Here is an 18,967-nt window from a genome sequence, read left to right as displayed (position 1 = left end):
TGTGTATGTTCATAATGATGAGTGTTCGTGTGTATGTGAGCGTTGCATTTGTAATTTCTTTCTCAAAAAAAAATCAAGTGTATTCGTTTTAGTAGAACAACAGTTGACAGGAGGCAATGATGACCTCTCCTGCACCATTTGTGAGTACCATACCTGCACCAACTAAAAAAGGCTTTACGCCTCATTTTATAAATAAAGCACCATAGGGCATAAGCATCCAAAGTTAACAAATGGAACCACGACGGGTACCAACAAAAGAAAGAATGAAAACAACTCACAGAGTACAAATGAAACATAGGAACAGATCCATGTTGAGGGCCCCAACTCAACAAGCAAAAAACCACAAAATGACGCACAGGGGTTAGCGGCAATCACGGCTAATCTGGCTCTGGAGATGGCGACGGAAGGGGCGAAGACAAGCGAAGAGCCAAGGTCCTGAAGCCAACCAATAGAACATCAATGGCTGCGTGATCCGCGGTGCTGCTAAGCGGCCTCCAAATTTGTATAAAGCCACAAAATTTATATATCACATCGATCGGGCGTCGCAACGGAAAGCGTTTGATAACTAGCTAATTATATGAATCGTCCAAAGGGTCCAATAAAGGGCCCCGATCCCAATCCACATAATGTGGCGCGTCCCTACCGGCAGGCCATCAATTCCTCAAAGAGGTCAGGTAAGCTGGTGTGGCACCACCTACCACTTCCCTGAAGCAACTCCACAAGAATTACACTAAAACACACCAGAATAAGATAGATTTCAGTCCTCTGGTGCCGTATCACAAAGAGGACACAAACCATCATCCGGTCCATGAAGTTTGAGTACCTCTACCCCTGAAGGTACTGGACCATGAATCCACCGCCGAATGAAAATCCGGATCTTCAAGGGGAGTTTCATTTTCGAAAGTAAAATCAAGGGTTCTTGGCTAGTCAAGGGAGCAATGGCATGGTAGAGGGATCTAGTGGAGAACCGGTGACCGGATTGAAGGTGCCAGGAGACCCGGTCCCGATCGGAACTCGGGGTGTGAAGGGCCACACACTCCAAGAGGCCCTTCCAAGCATCTTGTTCAGCAATGCCAAACGCATGACGAAAAGCATGGCTCCCAAGATCAATAATGGCAGCCTCAATCGAGATATAGGGCAAGGAGCAAATGGAGAAAATCTCCGAGAAGCGGACAGTAAACGGCATATCACCCATCGAACGGTCAATCCAAAATAGAGTGGATGAGCTAGACCCTACAAAAATCGAAGTACCAATCCGGAGAACCGAAAGGAGTTGAATTATAGATTGTCAGAATTGGGAGGCCCCGAAGCATTGACAAAACGCCAGAGGCTTGGCCCCGCAAGTACTTGGATCGGATAATCTCCAGCCAAAGCCCACCCTCATTGTTCGCTATGCGCCAAAGGCACTTGGACAGGAGATCAATGTTTATCCACTTGGAGGACACAATACCTAGACCTCGCCGGTCATTAGATTTGCAAATGAGACCATTTAACCATATGGTATTTTTTTATCACCCTTGCATGCCTAGACGAATTTTGATTGGACAGTGGCTATCTCATGATGAAGAGTTTCATGGAGGCTGTAGAAGCCCATAATGAACATGAGAAGGCTAGTCAGGGGCGAGTTTAGGGGCATTTTCCATGCCATCTGGAGAGCCACCTACATTGCCAGGCTCAACTCGATATTGAATCTTGGAGACGGACAAACAAAGATCCGACACCGAGAGTCTAGAATCACTAATGGGGTCCCTAGATAAGAGGTCCCCAATCGACAGTTCAATCTGTCGGCAATGCTTTGATGCATGGTCTCATCATACCCCATGACCATGACCTCACTTTTATGAAAGTTGATGGTTAATCCCAACATCTGTTGGAAGCAAATTATGGGAAATTTGAGGCTCAAAATATCCGCGTCAGATCCTTTGACCATTATGATGGTGTCGTCCGCGTATTCCAGCATAGAGTGCCCTACAACCACGAGGTGAGGAACCACTCCTTAAATGTGACCGGATGCCTTGGCCTTGTTAAGGATCGCGGAAAGAGCATCCATGACCATATTAAATAGGAACAAAGAGAAGGGATCTCCCTATCTCACCTCATAGAAACTTGGGTAGAACGGCCCTACCTCGCTTTTAATATTTGGTCGTGCGGCCACTAGAGACAAGTTGCACAACCCTTGTCACCCAACGATCATGAAATCCCTTGCGGATCAATACTTCCCTAAGGAAGGACCCGTGGACGGTGTCGTAGGCCTTATGGAAGTCAATGATGAGAAAAATTATCAACTAAGAGCGCCGGTTTGTCAGTGGCAGTGACCACAACTGATCTAGTGGATGCCATGATGAGTCTCTCCTACTATAGGTATTATCAACATTAGCCTTGCCTGATAATCTGCTATATACTCAAGAACCTATATTACATAGGGAGTTGAAGTAGCTACACAAAAAAATGTTTAATGCTTCTATATGAGGATTACTCTTCCCGTGAACCAAGTCATTTCTGAAGGAAATATGCCCTAGAGGCAATAATAATGTTATTATTTTATTTCCTTATATCATGATAAATGTTTATTATTCATGCTAAAATTGTATTAACCGGAAACATAATACATGTGTGAATACATAGACAAACAGAGTGTCACTAGTATGCCTCTACTTGACTAGCTCGTTAATCAAAGATGGTTATGTTTCCTAACCATGGACAAAGAGTTGTTATTTGATTAACGGGATCACATCATTAGGTGAATGATCTGATTGACATGACCCATTCCATTAGCTTAGCACCCGATCGTTTAGTATGTTGCTATTGCTTTCTTCATGACTTATACATGTTCCTATGACTATGAGATTATGCAACTCCCATTTGCCGGAGGAACACTTTGTGTGCTACCAAACGTCACAACGTAAGTGGGTGATTATAAAGGAGCTCTACAGGTGTCTCCAAAGGTACATGTTGGGTTGGCGTATTTCGAGATTATGATTTGTCACTCCGATTGTCGGAGAGGTATCTCTGGGTCCTCTCGGTAATGCACATCACATAAGCCTTGCAAGCATTGCAACTAATGAGTTAGTTGCGAGATGATGTATTACGAAACGAGTAAAGAGACTTTCTGGTAACGAGATTGAACTAGGTATTGAGATACCGATGATCGAATCTCGGGCAAGTAACATACCGATGACAAAGGGAACAACGTATGTTGTTATGCGGTCTGACCGATAAAGATCTTCATAGAATATGTGGGAGCCAATATGAGCATCCAGGTTCCGCTGTTGGTTATTGACCGGAGACGTGTCTCGGTCATGTCTACATTGTTCTCGAACCCGTACGGTCCGCACACTTAAGGTTTCGATGACAGTTATATTATGAGTTTATGAGTTTTGATGTACCGAAGGAGTTTGGAGTCCCGGATGAGATCGGGGACATGACGAGGAGTCTCGAAATGGTCGAGACATAAAGATCGATATATTGGACGACTATATTCGGACATCGGAAAGGTTCCGAGTGATTCGGGTATTTTCGGAGGTACCGGGGAGTTACGGGAATACGAGGAAGAAGCAATGGGCCTTAATGGGCCTTATTGAAAAGGAGCAGGAGGTGGCGCGCGCCCCTCCCAAGCCCAGTCCGAATTGGACAAGGGGTTTGGGGCGCGGCCCCTCTCTCCCTTCCTTCCCCTCTTCCCCCCTTTCCCCCTTCTCCTAGTTGGACTAGGAAAGGTGGAAACCTACTCCAACTAGGAGTAGGAATCCTACTCCTCCTTGGCGCGCCCACAAGGGCCGGCCGGCCTCCCCCTTGCTCCTTTATATACGGGGGCAGGGGGCACCCCATAGACACACAAGTTGATCCACGTGATCGTTTTCTTAGCCGTGTGCGGTGCCCCCCTCCATGATATTACACCTCGATCATATTGTAGCGGTGCTTAGGCGAAGCCCTGCGACGGTTAAACATCAAGATCGTCACCACGCCATCGTGCTGACGAAACTCCTCCCCGAAAGCTTTGCTGGATCGGAGCCTGGGGTGCGTCATCGAGCTGTACGTGTGTCAAGAACTCGGAGGTGCCGGAGTAACGGTGCTTGGATCGGTTGGACCGGGAAGACGTACGACTACTTCCTCTACATCGCGTCAACGCTTCCGCTTCGGTCTACGAGGGTACGTAGATAACACTCTCCCCTCTCGTTGCTATGCATCACCATGATCTTGCGTGTGCATAGGAATTTTTTTGAAATTACTACGTTCCCCAACAGTGGCATCCGAGCCTAGGTTTTATGTGTTGATGTTATATGCACGAGTAGAACACAAGTGAGTTATGGGCGATATAAGTCATACTGCTTACCAGCATGTCATACTTTGGTTTGGCGGTATTGTTGGATGAAGCCGCCCGGACCGACATTACGCGTACGCTTACGCGAGACTGGTTCTACCGACGTGCTTTGCACACAGGTGGCTGGCGGGTGTCAGTTTCTCCAACTTTAGTTGAACCGAGTGTGGCCATGCCCGATCCTTGCGAAGGTTAAAACAACACCAACTTGACAAACTATCTTTGTGGTTTTTGATGCGTAGGTAAGAACGGTTCTTGCTAAGCCCGTAGCAACCACGTAAAACTTGCAACAACAAAGTAGAGGACGTCTAACTTGTTTTTGCAGGGCATGTTGTGATGTGATATGGTCAAGACGTGATGAGATATAAGTTGTTGTATAAGATGATTATGTTTTGTTGAAGTTATCGGCAACTGGCAAAAGCCTTATGGTTGTCTCTTTATTGCATAAGATGCAAGCACCAAATAATTGCTTTACTTTATCGCTATGCGATAGCAATAGTTGCAAGAGCAATAGTTGGCGAAACGACCATGTGACGACACATTGATATAGATCAAGATGATGGAGATCATGGTGTCATGCTGGTGACGATAGAGATCATGACAGTACTTTGGAGATGGAGATCAAAGGCGCAAGATGATGATGGCCATATCATGTCACATATTTTGATTGCATATGATGTTTATCTTTTATACATCTTATTTTGCTTAGTTTGACGGTAGCATTTTAAGATGATCTCTCACTAATTATCAAGAAGTGTTCTCCCTGAGTATGCACCGTTGCGAAAGTTCTTCGTGCTGAGACACCACGTGATGATCGGGTGTGATAAGCTCTACGTTCAAATACAACGGGTGCAAAACAGTTGCACACGCGGAATACTCAGGTTATACTTAACGAGCCAAGCATATACAGATATGGCCTCGGAACACGGAGACCGAAAGGTCGAGCGTGAATCATATAGTAGATATGATCAACATAGTGATGTTCACCAATGAAACTACTCCATCTCACGTGATGATCGGACATGGTTTAGTTGATTTGGATCACGTGATCACTTAGAGGATTAGAAGGATGTCTGTCTAAGTGGGAGTTCTTAAGTAATATGATTAATTGAACTTAAATTTATCATGAACTTAGTCCTGGTAGTATTTTGCAAATCATGTTGTAGATCAATAGCTCGCGTTGTTGCTTCCCTGTGTTTATTTTGATATGTTCCTAGAGAAAATTGTGTTGAAAGATGTTAGTAGCAATGATGCGGATTGGATCCGTGATCTGAGGTTTATCCTCATTGCTGCACAGAAGAATTATGTTCTTGATGCACCGCTAGGTGACAGACCTATTGCAGGAGCAAATTCAGATGTTTTGAACGTTTGGCTAGCTCAATATGATGACTACTTGATAGTTTAGTGCACCATGCTTAACAGCTTAGAATCGGGACTTCAAAGACGTTTTGAACGTCATGGACCATATGAGATGTTCCAGGAGTTGAAGTTAATATTTCAAGCAAATACCCGAGTTGAGAGATATGAAGTCTCCAACAAGTTCTATAGCCAAAAGATGGAGGAGAATCGCTCAACTAGTGAGCATGTGCTCAGATTGTCTGGGTACTACAATCGCTTGAATCAAGTGGGAGTTAATCTTCCAGATAAGATAGTGATTAACAGAATTCTCTAGTCACCATCACCAAGTTAGTAGAACTTCGTGATGAACTATAATATGCAAGGGATGACGAAAGTAATTCCCAAGCTCTTCGTGATGCTGAAATCAACGAAGGTAGAAATCAAGAAAAACATCAAGTGTTGATGGTAGACAAGACCACTAGTTTCAAGAAAAGGGCAAAGGGAAGAAGGGGAACTTCAAGAAGAACGGCAAGCAAGTGAACAAAAGTATATTTGATATACATGTTATTGATGTGTACTTTACTAGTGTTTATAGCAACCCCTCAGTACTTGATACTGGTTCAGTTGCTAAGAGTAGTAACTCGAAACAAGAGTTGCAGAATAAACAGAGACTAGTCAAGGGTGAAGTGACGATGTGTGTTGGAAGTAATTCCAAGATTGATATGATCATCATCGCACACTCCCCTATACTTTCGGGATTAGTGTTGAACCTAAATAAGTGTTATTTGGTGTTTGCGTTGAGCATGAATATGATTTGATCATGTTTATTGCAATACGGTTATTCATTTAAGTAAGAGAATAAATTATTGTTCTGTTTACATGAATAAAACCTTATATGGTTACACACCCAATGAAAATGGTTCGTTAGATCTTGATCATAGTGATACACATATTCATAATATTGAAGCCAAAAGATGCAAAGTTAATAATGATAGTGCAACTTATTTGTGGCACTGCCGTTTAGGTCATATTGGTGTAAAGCGCATGAAGAAACTCCATGCTGATGGGCTTTTGGAATCACTTGATTATGAATCACTTGATGCTTGCAAACCATGCCTCATGGGCAAGATGACTAAGACTCCGTTCTCCGGAACAATGGAGCGAGCAACTGACTTATTGGAAATCATACATACTGATGTATGTGGTCCGATGAATATTGAGGCTCGCGACAGGTATCATTATTTTCTGATCTTCACAGATGATTTGAGCAGATATGAGTATATCTACTTGATGAAACACAAGTCTGAAATATTTGAAAAGTTCAAAGCATTTCAGAGTGAAGTGGAGAATCATAGTAACAAAAATAAAAGTTTCTACGATATGATCGCGGAAATAAAATATTTGAGTTACGAGTTTTGCCTTCAGTTAAAACAATGTGAAATAGTTTCACTACTCACGCCACCTGGAACACCACAGCATAATGGTGTGTCCGAACGTCATAACCGTACTTTATTAGATATGGTGCGATCTATGATGTCTCTTACCAATCTACCACTATCGTTTTGGGGTTATGCATTAGAGACAACTGCATTCACATTAAATAGGGCACCATCTAAATCCGTTGAGACGACGCCTTATGAACTATGGTTTGGCAAGAAACCAAAGTTGTCGTTTCTGAAAGTTTGGGGCTGTGATGCTTATGTGAAAAAGCTTCAACCTGATAAGCTCGAACCCAAATTGGAGAAATGTGTCTTCATAGGATATCCAAAGGAAACTATTGGATACACCTTCTATCACAGATCCGAAGGCAAGACTTTTGTTGCTAAGTTCAGAAACTTTTTGGAGAAGGAGTTTCTCTCGAAAGAAGTGAGTGGGAGGAAAGTAGAACTTGATGAGGTAACTGTACCTGCTCCCTTATTGGAAAGTAGTTCATCACAGAAATCTGTTCCTGTGACTACTACACCAATTAGTGAGGAAGCTAATGATGATGATCATGTAACTTCAGATCAAGTTACTACCGAAACTCGTAGGTAAACCAGAGTGAGATCCGCACCAGAGTGGTACGGTAATCCTGTTCTGGAGGTCATGTTACTTGACCATGACGAACCTACGAACTATGAGGAAGCGATGATGAGCCCAGATTCTGATAAATGGCTTGAGGGCATGAAATCCGAGATATGATCCATGTATGAGAACAAAGTTTGGACTTTGGTGGACTTGCCCGATGATCGGCAAGCCATTGATAATAAATGGATCTTCAAGAGGAAGACAGACGTTGATAGTAGTGTTACTATCTACAAAGCTAGAATTGTTGCAAAAGGTTTTCGACAAGTTCAAGGTGTTGACTATGATGAGAGTTTCTCACTCGTATCTATGCTTAAGTCTGTCCGAATCATGTTAGCAATTGCCGCATTTTATGAAATATGGCAAATGGATAAACAAAACTGAATTCCTTAATGGATTTCTTAAAGAAGAGTTGTATATGATGCAACCAGAAGGTTTTGTCAATCCTAAAAGTGTTAAAAAAATATGCAAGCTCCAGCGATCCATCTATGGACTGGTGCAAGCATCTCGGAGTTGGAATATACGCTTTGATAAGTTGATCAAAGCATATAGTTTTATACAGACTTGCGGTGAAGCCTGTATTTACAAGAAAGTGAGTGGGAGCACTACAACATTTCTGATAAGTATATGTGAATGACATATTGTTGATCGGAAATAATGTAGAATTATTCTGCAAAGCATAAAGGAATGTTTGAAAGGAGTTTTTTTTCAAAGAAAGACCTCGGTGAAGCTGCTTACATATTGAGCATCAAGATCTATAGAGATAGATCAAAGCGCTTGATAAGTTTTTTCAATGAGTACATACCTTGACAAGATTTCGAAGTAGTTCAAAATGGAACAGTCAAAGAAAGAGTTCTTGCCTGTGTTACAAGGTGTGAAATTGAGTAAGACTCAAAGCCCGACCATGGCAGAAGATAGAAAAAAATGAAAGTCATTCCCTATGCCTCAATCATAGGTTCTATAAAGAATGCCATGCTGTGTACCTATTGTATACCCTACACTGTGTTAAGCAAGGGAGTACAATAGTGATCTAAGAGTAGATCACTAGACAACGGTCAAAATTATCCTTAGTGGAATAAGGAAATATTTCTCAATTATGATGGTGACAAAAAGGTTCGTCGTAAAAAGTTACGTCGATGCAAGTTTTGACACAGATCTGGATGACTCTTAGTCACTAGTAGAAAAAGGGCCTATAGTCCCGGTTCGTAAGGGCCTTTAGTCCCGGTTCCTGAACCAGGACTAAAGTGTCGGTACTAATGCCCCGACCCTTTAGTCCCGGTTCAATCCAGAATCGGGACTGATGGGCCTCCACGTGGGCAGTGCGCAGAGCCCAGGCAGGAGACCCTTTGGTCCCGGTTGGTGGCACCAACCGGGACCAATAGGCATCCACACGTCAGCATTTCTGTGGCTGGGGTTTTTGTTTTTTTTGAAGGGGGGGGGGGGGGGTGGGGGTTTTGGGGGGTTAATTTAGGTGTTTCATACATTGTGTTAGCTAGCTATAATTAATAGAGAGAAGTGTCCTCTCTTATGTCCGTGCTTGGTTGACGCTACGTACTATACATACGTATAGAGAGGACTAGACACGCTAGCTAGCTAGTAAGCAAACAAAGGAAACAGAAGATCGTCATGAACATATATGCATACAGAGAGAAGTGATATCGACCATCTCTCCTTCTCCGAGAGATTGGTCGAACAACAAGTTCTCGTATATCTATCCGACACTACCGGCTACATATATACAATAATTATCTCTTACAAATATAATCATACGGACTCATGGTTCACATAGTATTCTCCGTCTTCAGCGATCACGTGGTCAAGAAAGAATGCCGCCAATTCCTCTTGAATTGCTCGCATGTGAGCTGGTGCTAGGAGTTCATCCCGCTTCCGAAACATCTAATTTGAAGAAGGGGGTCAATACATATATATATGAATGAATGAAACTCAACACAGATGATGGTAATAAAATAAAATTGTGAATGTTGTTATTTACGTACTTCATATTGTTCGTCAGAGTACCCGCCCCGCTCACAGGTTGTGTGGCGGATGGACTCGTAGACGTAGTATCCACAGAAATCATTCCCTTTTTCCTGCCACAACCACTTTACAAAAATAGAGGTCAATCAAACTGATAAGCAAGAATGCTAAATGGTATTGATGAAACTAGCGCTTGAATCACTAGCTAGGAGATGCGCGGAACATGCTACTATAGTACTTACTTTCGGGTGTCTAAATTCCAGCTCCTTCGGCAGTCCCAGAACTTTTCTGGTGAATTTTCTCCAAACCTCGCCGGACAAAGAAAACAATTACTTGATATCAGGAAATGAACAAAGTTGCTGATATGGTGGATAATGATCGATTTGACTTACTTCTTGAGGATTTCAGTCATGTCCGCATACTCCTGGGGATCTTTTCGTTTAGAGTCCAAGACGGTTACTACTCCCTGCTCAAGCCTAATCTCTAGGAGAATATAGTGGAATCTGCACACGCATGCATAACTCATCAATTACATTACTATAACCTGGACTAATATATAAGGGAAACCGAATATGCACAAGACAGTAACACTCACTTGAAGTTGTAAGGAAAGAGTATTATATCTTTGTTTTCATTTTTTTTGAATGATCGTAGCAAGTTGGCCTCGGTATCTCCGGGACGACGTTCAACCTCAGTTGCACCTATGAGATATGTGTTAACGAACCCAATATCACCGATTTGTCTTTTCTTCAATTCGGCAATCTTCATTCTGCATAATATAGTGAGGATAATTATAAATACATGCAATGAAAGAGATGAGCTATATAGAGAGACTTAATGACAGAAGTAGTAGTACTTATAGACAGTAGCAGGTGATCGTTGTTTTATCGAGGGCCAATTGATTGAAAAACTGATAGAACTCCTCAAATGGAATAGGCAACAGTTCAATTCCAACGAGGTCATGCTCCGGTTTAACTCTCGCATACAAAGTACTCCTCCCCCCAGACTCTCTGCAGATTTTCAAGTACCAATCATGTAATCTTCGCATCATCGTTGTTAAAGATTTTTCATCTTTGACGAGAGGCTTCCCGTACTCGTATCTGTGTATCTGCTGCTCCATGGGATCATAATGTACATCGTCGGGCAGGTAATCGTCAACATTGCCATAACCAGGTACCATCCTCGGATCGACGATGTCGGTAGGCACCTTGAGGGGGGGGGCACGATTGTTTCGCTTGTTCGCCGAGCTGGGCAATTTGTTTCCCAGCTGCTCATCGTTCTTTCAGCCTTTGATCACTGACTGTACTTCCCGACCGCTCCGCTTCGGCCCATGTCTTTGCAATAATGCGCTCATAGTTGCCTTTCGGCAGAGACTTGGGTGGTTTTGCCAGGGCAGCCAGAGTGCGCTTCACTTTCACCGGATCTACCTTCTCCTCCGGAGGTGGATGTCTCTTTGCTTTCAACCCTTGAAACCAGTCATCCACTTCGGTTTGCGTGATCTTCACGTTCTCCTCCGGGGTCCTCTCGTATGGTAACTTCTCTGGAGTCTTCAGAGAAGGACCGAATCTGTATGTCCTCCCACCTCTGGTTGTACTGCTAGACGCCGACCGAGCAGACGGAGCGGTTGTCTTCTTTACTTGCTTAAGAGGCGGAGGATAAGGACTACGACGCGCCGGATCAGCTGGAGCGACGGCTGGTCTCTTCCGCCCTTGCTGACGAGGCGGAGAAGGAGGAGGCTGGCTGCTCGGGCGCGTCGGCGCAGGCGGAGAAGGAGGCGGAGTGCCGCCACGCGCCGGAGAAGGAGCCGGCCGAGGGCCCTGATCATCACTCGCCGGAGGAGGGGGCGATGGAGGAGGCGGAGTGCCCTGACTTGCCAGAGGAGGAGGAGGAGGCGGAGGCATCCAGTTCGGAAGGTTGATGAGCTCCTTCCGCCATAGGCATGGAGTCTTCAGAGCAGACCCCAGCCGAGTCTCCCCTTCACCGGTAGGGTGGTCAAGTTGGAGGTCCTCAAATCCCTCCGTTATCTCATCCACCATCACCCTAGCATATCCTTCTGGAGTCGGCCGACAGTGAAAAGTTGCGCCGAGTTCAGTAGGATAAACAGAGCCAATAGCCGACTTGACCTTCAAATTCATCCATTGCGTCATAAGGTGGCAATTTTGAGACTCCGTTATAGCATCCACGGGATAGCTGGCAGGAGCCGTCAAGGCATGCTCCGGCTGAAGCAGCTCGGTGGAAGCCACGCTGCTTCTGCGCTGAGATGGCGGGGTAGCTTCGGGGGAAGCTTCGGCAGTACGTTTGCTGCGATTTGCTTCTCGTTCCTCTATCGCGTCTACCCTTGCTTGCAGCACCTGCATTTGGGTCTGCTGCACTTTTTTCCTCCTCTCATGGGATTTGTAACCGCCTGCGTCCGGAAACCCAACCTTCCATGGAATGGAGCCTAGCGTGCCTCGTGTCCGTCCAGGGTGCTCAGGATTCCCGAGGGCCATTGTGAGCTCTTCGTTCTCTCTGTCTGGAAAGAACTTCCCTTGCTGCGCTGCTTCGATATACTGCTTAAGCTTCCTGACTGGTATGTCCATTTGATCCTTCGTCCAAATGCACTTCCCTGTTATAGGGTCCAAGTTTCCGCCAGCCCCAAAGAACCAAGTCCGGCAATGGTCTGGCCAGCTAATTGTCTCTGGTTCGATCCCTTTAGCAGCCAGATCATTCTCAGTCTTGGCCCACTTAGGCCGGGCTACGAGGTAGCCACCTGACCCCGTGCGATGGTGAAGCATCTTCTTCGCAGCATTTTGCTTGTTTGTCGCCGACATCTTCTTACTCTTTTCCGATGTCTTGTGGGCCACAAATGCGGGCCAGTGATCTCTGATCTTCTCATATCTGCCCTTGAATTCTGGTGTCTCTTTTTTATCGACAAACCTATTCAGCTCTTTCTTCCACCTCCTGAATAGATTTGCCATCCTCTTAAGAGCAAAAGACTTGATTAATTGCTCTTTAACTGGCTTCTCCGGATCATCCTCTGGGGGTAGGGTGAAATTTGACTTCAGCTCAGTCCAAAGATCATTTTTCTGCATATCATTGACATAAGACACCTCAGGGTCTTCTGTAGCCGGCTTAAACCATTGCTGGATGCTTATCGGGATCTTGTCCCTAACCAGAACCCCACACTGAGCAACAAATGCGCTCTTTGTCCGGAGGGTTTCAATCGGTTGGCCGTCGGGCGCGATTGCTATGATCTCTAACTTTTCATCCGAGCTCAACTCTTTCTTTGGGCCTCGTCTCTTTACCGAAGTTGTGCTCGATCCGGAGGGCTAGAAAAAAGAACAAAGACTTAATCAATATGTGTACATACCAAAACAATGAATGCATCAATCAGCTAGTCAGCACAGGCTTAACTAATATATATACCTGGCCAGACTCGGTTCGGTCACCGGAGCCGTCATCACGGTCTCCTTCTTGCACTGGCATTGGGCACCGGAGCCGTCCTCATGTTCTTCTTCTTGCACCGGCATTAGGTCACCCTAGCCAGCTTGTTCACCCTCTCCTTCCAGACCATCGGTGTCGTTGAGAAACAACGAGACGGCATCACTTCCTTCTGCGATTATGTCCCTCAACAACGCTTCTTTTGCTTCGTCTTTGGCGGTGTCCATAGTTTCTACAAATATTTACAACATGGCAATTATTATTCAAACATGACAGATGGATATATTAGTGCCAAACGTAGAACTAGCTACCTAATCATAGCAAGCTACCGGGAGGGGGTATATATCGACAATGACGACACTACATCTATGTCCCTCGATGACCCTCATTCCCGATAAAAAAAAGAGGAAGAAGAAGAAAAAAAGAAGGAGAAGAAAGAATAAAGGAGAAGCACTCCTCTATTATTTCTTCTCTTTTTTTTTCTTCTTCCTCTTCTTTTTTTATCCTCTTCTTCCTCTCATGTTCGAGAGGATCGCCGAGGGGTCGGGAGGTTGCATAGTGTCAAAGGATTCAACAAAACCATGTCTTCATCATTAGGCGAAAGTAACATGTGCATGATGGTACGAAGCTCTTCAAAGTTGTTCTAGAACGGAGTCCCAGATAGGATAATTCGCTTTTTGGTACAAAGTTGAGCAAGAGCCTTCCGAATATCGCTATTTGGAAGGCCTTTGCTGAATTCGTACCAAAAGGCGGATTATTCTATCCGGGACTCCATTCCAGAACAACTTTGCAGAACTTCGTAACAACATGCCCTGGTTACTTCCGGCTAATGATGAAGGCATGGATTTCTTCAATACTTTGACACTAGGAAACCTCTCTCGATCCCTCGGCGATCCTCAACCCCTCGAACCCTCGATGACCCTGGAACCCTCGACCCCTAGACGACCCTCTTCTTCCTCTCATGTTTGAGAGGATCGCCGAGGGGTCGGGAGGTTGCCTAGTGTCAAAGGATTTAACAAAACCATGTCTTCATCATTAGGCGAAAGTAACATGTGCATGATGGTACGAAGCTCTTCAAAGTTGTTCTGGAACGGAGTCCCAGATAGGATAATTCGCTTTTTGGTACAAAGTTCAGCAAGAGCCTTCTGAATATCGCTATTTGGAAGGCCTTTGCTGAATTCGTACCAAAAGGCGGATTATTCTATCCGGGACTCCATTCCAGAACAACTTTGCAGAACTTCATACCAACATGCCCTGGTTACTTCCGGCTAATGATGAAGGCATGGATTTCTTCAATACTTTGACACTAGGAAACCTCTCTCGACCCCTCGGCGATCCTCGACCCCTCGAACCCCCGATAAAAATTATGAAGAAGAAGAAGAAGAAGAAGAAGAAGAAAAAAGAGGAGAAGAAGAAAGGAATAGCTAGAGGAGAAGAAGAACTGACAATGTCTTCTCCTCTATTCCTTCTTCTTCTCCTCTTTTTTTTCTTCTTCTTCCTCTTTTTTTCCTTTTCTTTTTTTCTCCTCTTCTTCCTCTTCTCTTCTTCTCCTTCTTCGGGTAAGCCCTAGTTTCCCGACCCTCGACCGCTCGACGACACTCTCGACATGCCCTCGTTCCCGATAAAAAAAGAAGAGGAAGAATAAGAATAAAAAGAGAAGAAAGAATAGAGGAGAAGAAGTTCTTCTCATCTATTCTTTCTTCTCCTCTTTTTATTCTTCTTCTTCCTCTTCTTTTTTTCCTCTTCTTCCTCTCCTCTTCTTCTCCCTCTTCCCCGCCTCTCTCATGAATGTTCGCCGTCCCCCCTCCCCCTCGACCCCTCGACGACCCTCGTTCCCGATAAAAAAAGAAGAGGAAGAAGAAGAAGAAGAAAAAAGAAGAGAAGAAAGAATAGAGGAGCTTCTCCTCCTCTATTCTTTCTTCTCCTCTTTTTATTCTTCTTCCTCTTCTTCTCCCTCTTCTTCTCCCTCTTCTCCCTCTTCTTCTTTTCCTCTTTTTTTTTTCTTTTTCTTCTTCTTCTTATTTATTTCTCCTCTTCTTCCTCTCCTCTTCTTCTCCTTTCTTCCTCTTCTTATTTTCCTTTTTCCTCTCATTCTTTTTCTTCTTCTATTAACAGAAAAAAATCCTAACTTTTCTAAAAATCTATCTTTTGCATACATGAACATATATATACACAGAGAACATACATACATATATACATTTTTATAAAAATGCAAAAAACAAAAAATCTAAAAAAGGGCATATACACGCTCCTTCTTTTCCTTCTTCCTCCTTCCTCTTTTCTTCTCCAACACAACACTTTTTTTTCTTAAATGTTACATATGAACATATAAAGAGCATTATATATACATTGAAAATACATACATACATACATCTTGACAGAAAAAATGAAAAATAGGCCGCGATGGTCGGCGACGGCGACGATGGTTGGCGGTGGCGCTTACGGATGGCATGCGGGGACAACAATGAGAAGGAAAGGGGAGGAGGCAGGGGCTCACAGCGCGGGGAGGGATCGAGGTCGCCATCCGGAATCGGTGTGGCGGCGGACGATAGCGACGACGGGCGCGGGGAGGGGTCGGGGCCGGCCTGAGGCAAAGGCGGTGGCGCGTGGGGCAGGGACGGCATCGGGGCGACGCGGGGCAGCGGTGGCATCGAGGCGGCAAGGTCGGGGCAGCGGTGGAGCGGGGCGGCGCGATGAGGCGGACAGCGACGGCGTGGGGTGGCGCACGGCGACGGGGGCGGCGACGACGACGGTGAGGCGGACGGCGATGGCGCGGGGTGGCGCGCGGCGACGGGGACGGCGACGACGACGGCGGCGACGGGCACGGGCGACGGGGCAGCGGGAGAATGAGGAACTTAATGAAAATTTCACAAGTGTTTTCTTATATACTGAGAGCATTGGTCCCGGTTCGTGGCACGACCCGGGATTAATGCCCCCCTTTAGTCCCGGTTGGTGCCACCAACCGGGACAAAAGGCCGCCGCTTCCCGCCCTTTGGGCTGCCTTTGGTCCCGGTTGGTGGCACCAACCGGGACTAAAGGGGGGCATTAGTCCCGGGTCGTAGCACCAACCGGGACCAATGCCCCCTTTAGTCCCGGTTGGTGCCACCAACCGGGACCAAAGGCCTGTGCTGCCCCGAACCCAAATATTTAATCCCACCTCGCTAGTTGAGAGGGAGGCGCACCTGTTTATAAGGTGCGGTGCGCCCTCCCTCTCGAGCTCTCTCTAAAGAAGGCTTTCGGGTCTAACACTGCAATCTGCGCCTGTGGGCCTACTGGGCCTCCCGCGGGCCTGAATCCTGGCCCACGGAAGGGTTTCTAGTCGTATTCAGGCCGTGGGGGCCCAGTAGGTGGCACTTTTTTTTTGTTTTTTTTGTTTTTTTGTTTCTACTTAGAACTAAATACTTATAGTGATTTGTTTTTTATTTTAGGTCACAAAAATTATAAACTTTGTGTTAGTGCCATTAGTTTTAAAATTTGAATAGTTTAAATTTGATTTTTTAAAATTTGTGTGAATCACTAGTTTATGAATAACTTTACTATAAAAATTGATTTTTGAGTTAATCTTTTTCCTGCTATTTAATATTACTGTGTTTTATCATTATACTCAATTTGGTAATTTTAGTTAGTCATAACAAATATTATAGGGGTGAGCCCTATTTTTTTTCCAGTTTTTTTGTTTTGTTTTCTGCATTATTTATTTCCTTTTGTTTTTGCTTTATTTTTTAATTCTTTTTTGCTTTTAGTTTTAGAAAAATTATAAACTTTCTGTTAGTGCCATTAGTTTTCAAATTTGAAAACACTTTTTTAGTTTTTTTGTTTTCTTTGTTGCTTTATTTATTTTATTTTGTTTCTACTTACAACAAAATACTTATTGTTGCTATTTTTATTTTTTTCCAGTTTTTTTGTTCTGTTTTCTGTATTATTTATTTTGTTTTGTTTTTTGCTTTATTTTTTAATTCTTTTTGCTTTTAGGTCAGCAAAATTATAAACTTTCTGTTAGTGCCATTAGTTTTCAAATTTGAATAGTTAAAATTTGAATTCTTTGAAAATTGTTTGAATCACAAGTCTGTGATTAACTTACTAAAAAAATGAGAATAGATGCGCTTATAGAGAAAATTCAACCTAAATTCCTAGTAAATTTCTATGAATTTCAGAGAAATTCACTGTGAATTTAGGTTAAACTTTTCTCTATTAGGGCATCTATTTTCACTTTGAGAGGAGCTCAACAAGGCAGAGAGGGAAGGGCTCAACAAGGCAGGTCCTCCCGTGCCTCAGGTGTATCTTTTGTCTTCCCATACACGCCCAAGAAGCCTAGCAGGTTCACGCAAAGGTTCTTCGTCACGTGCATCACGTCGATTGAGGAGCGGACCTCTAGGTCTTTCCAGTAGGGTAGGTCCCAAAATATAGATTTCTTCTTCCACATGGGTGCGTGTCCCTCAGCGTCATTCGGAACAGCTAGTCCACCGGGACCCTTTCCAAAGATTACGTAGTGTAAATCATTGACCATAGCAAGCACGTGATCACCGGTGCGCATGGCGGGCTTCTTCCGGTGATCTGCCTCGCCTTTGAAATGCTTGCCTTTCTTTCGACATTGATGGTTGGTCGGAAGAAATCGACGATGGCCCAGGTACACATTCTTCCTGCATTTGTCCAAGTATATACTTTCAGTGTCATCTAAACAGTGCGTGCATGCGTGGTATCCTTTGTTTGTCTGTCCTGAAAGGTTACTGAGAGCGGGCCAATCGTTGATGGTCACGAACAGCAACGCCTTAAGGTTAAATTCCTCCTGTCTGTGCTCATCCCACGTACGTACACCGTTTCCATTCCAAAGCTGTAAAAGTTCTTCAACTAATGGCCTTAGGTACACATCAATGTCGTTGCCGGGTTGCTTAGGGCCTTGGATGAGAACTGGCATCATAATGAACTTCCGCTTCATGCACATCCAAGGAGGAAGGTTATACATACATAGAGTCACGGGCCAGGTGCTGTGATTGCTGCTCTGCTCCCCGAAAGGATTAATGCCATCCGCGCTTAAAGCAAACCATACATTCCTTGGGTCCTTTGCAAACTCATCCCAGTACTTTCTCTCGATTTTTCTCCACTGCGACCCGTCAGCGGGTGCTCTCAACTTCCCATCTTTTTTTCGGTTCTCACTGTACCATCGCATCAACTTGGCATGCTCTTCATTTTTGAACAGACGTTTCAACCGTGGTATTATAGGAGCATACCACATCACCTTCGCAGGAACCCTCTTCCTGGGGGGCTCGCCGTCAACATCACCAGGGTCATCTCGTCTGATCTTATACCGCAATGCACCGCATACCGAGCATGCGTTCAGATCCTTGTATGCACCGCGGTAGAGGATGCAGTCATTAGGGAATGCATGTATCTTCTCCACCTCCAATCCTAGAGGGCATACGACCTTCTTTGCTGCGTATGTACTGTCGGGCAATTCGTTATCCTTTGGAAGCTTCTTCTTCAATATTTTCAGTAGCTTCTCAAATCCTTTGTCAGCCACAGCATTCTCTGCCTTCCACTGCAGCAATTCCAGTACGGTACCGAGCTTTGTGTTGCCATCTTCGCAATTGGGGTATAACCCTTTTTTGTGATCCTCTAACATGCGATCGAGCTTCAGCTTCTCCTTTTGACTAATGCATTGCGTGCTTGCAGCGACAATGACCCGGCGGAGATCATCATCATCGGGCACATCGTCTGGTTCCTCTTGATCTTCAGCAGCTTCACCCGTGGCAGCATCATTGGGCACATCGTCTGGTTCCTCTTGATCTTCACCAGCTCCCCCCGTTGCAGCATCACCGTATTCAGGGGGCACATAGTTGTCATCGTACTCTTCTT

Source organism: Triticum aestivum, chromosome 5A, assembly GCF_018294505.1.
Source record: "Triticum aestivum cultivar Chinese Spring chromosome 5A, IWGSC CS RefSeq v2.1, whole genome shotgun sequence".
Lineage (NCBI taxonomy): Eukaryota > Viridiplantae > Streptophyta > Magnoliopsida > Poales > Poaceae > Triticum > Triticum aestivum.
This window is presented reverse-complemented; position numbering follows the sequence as displayed.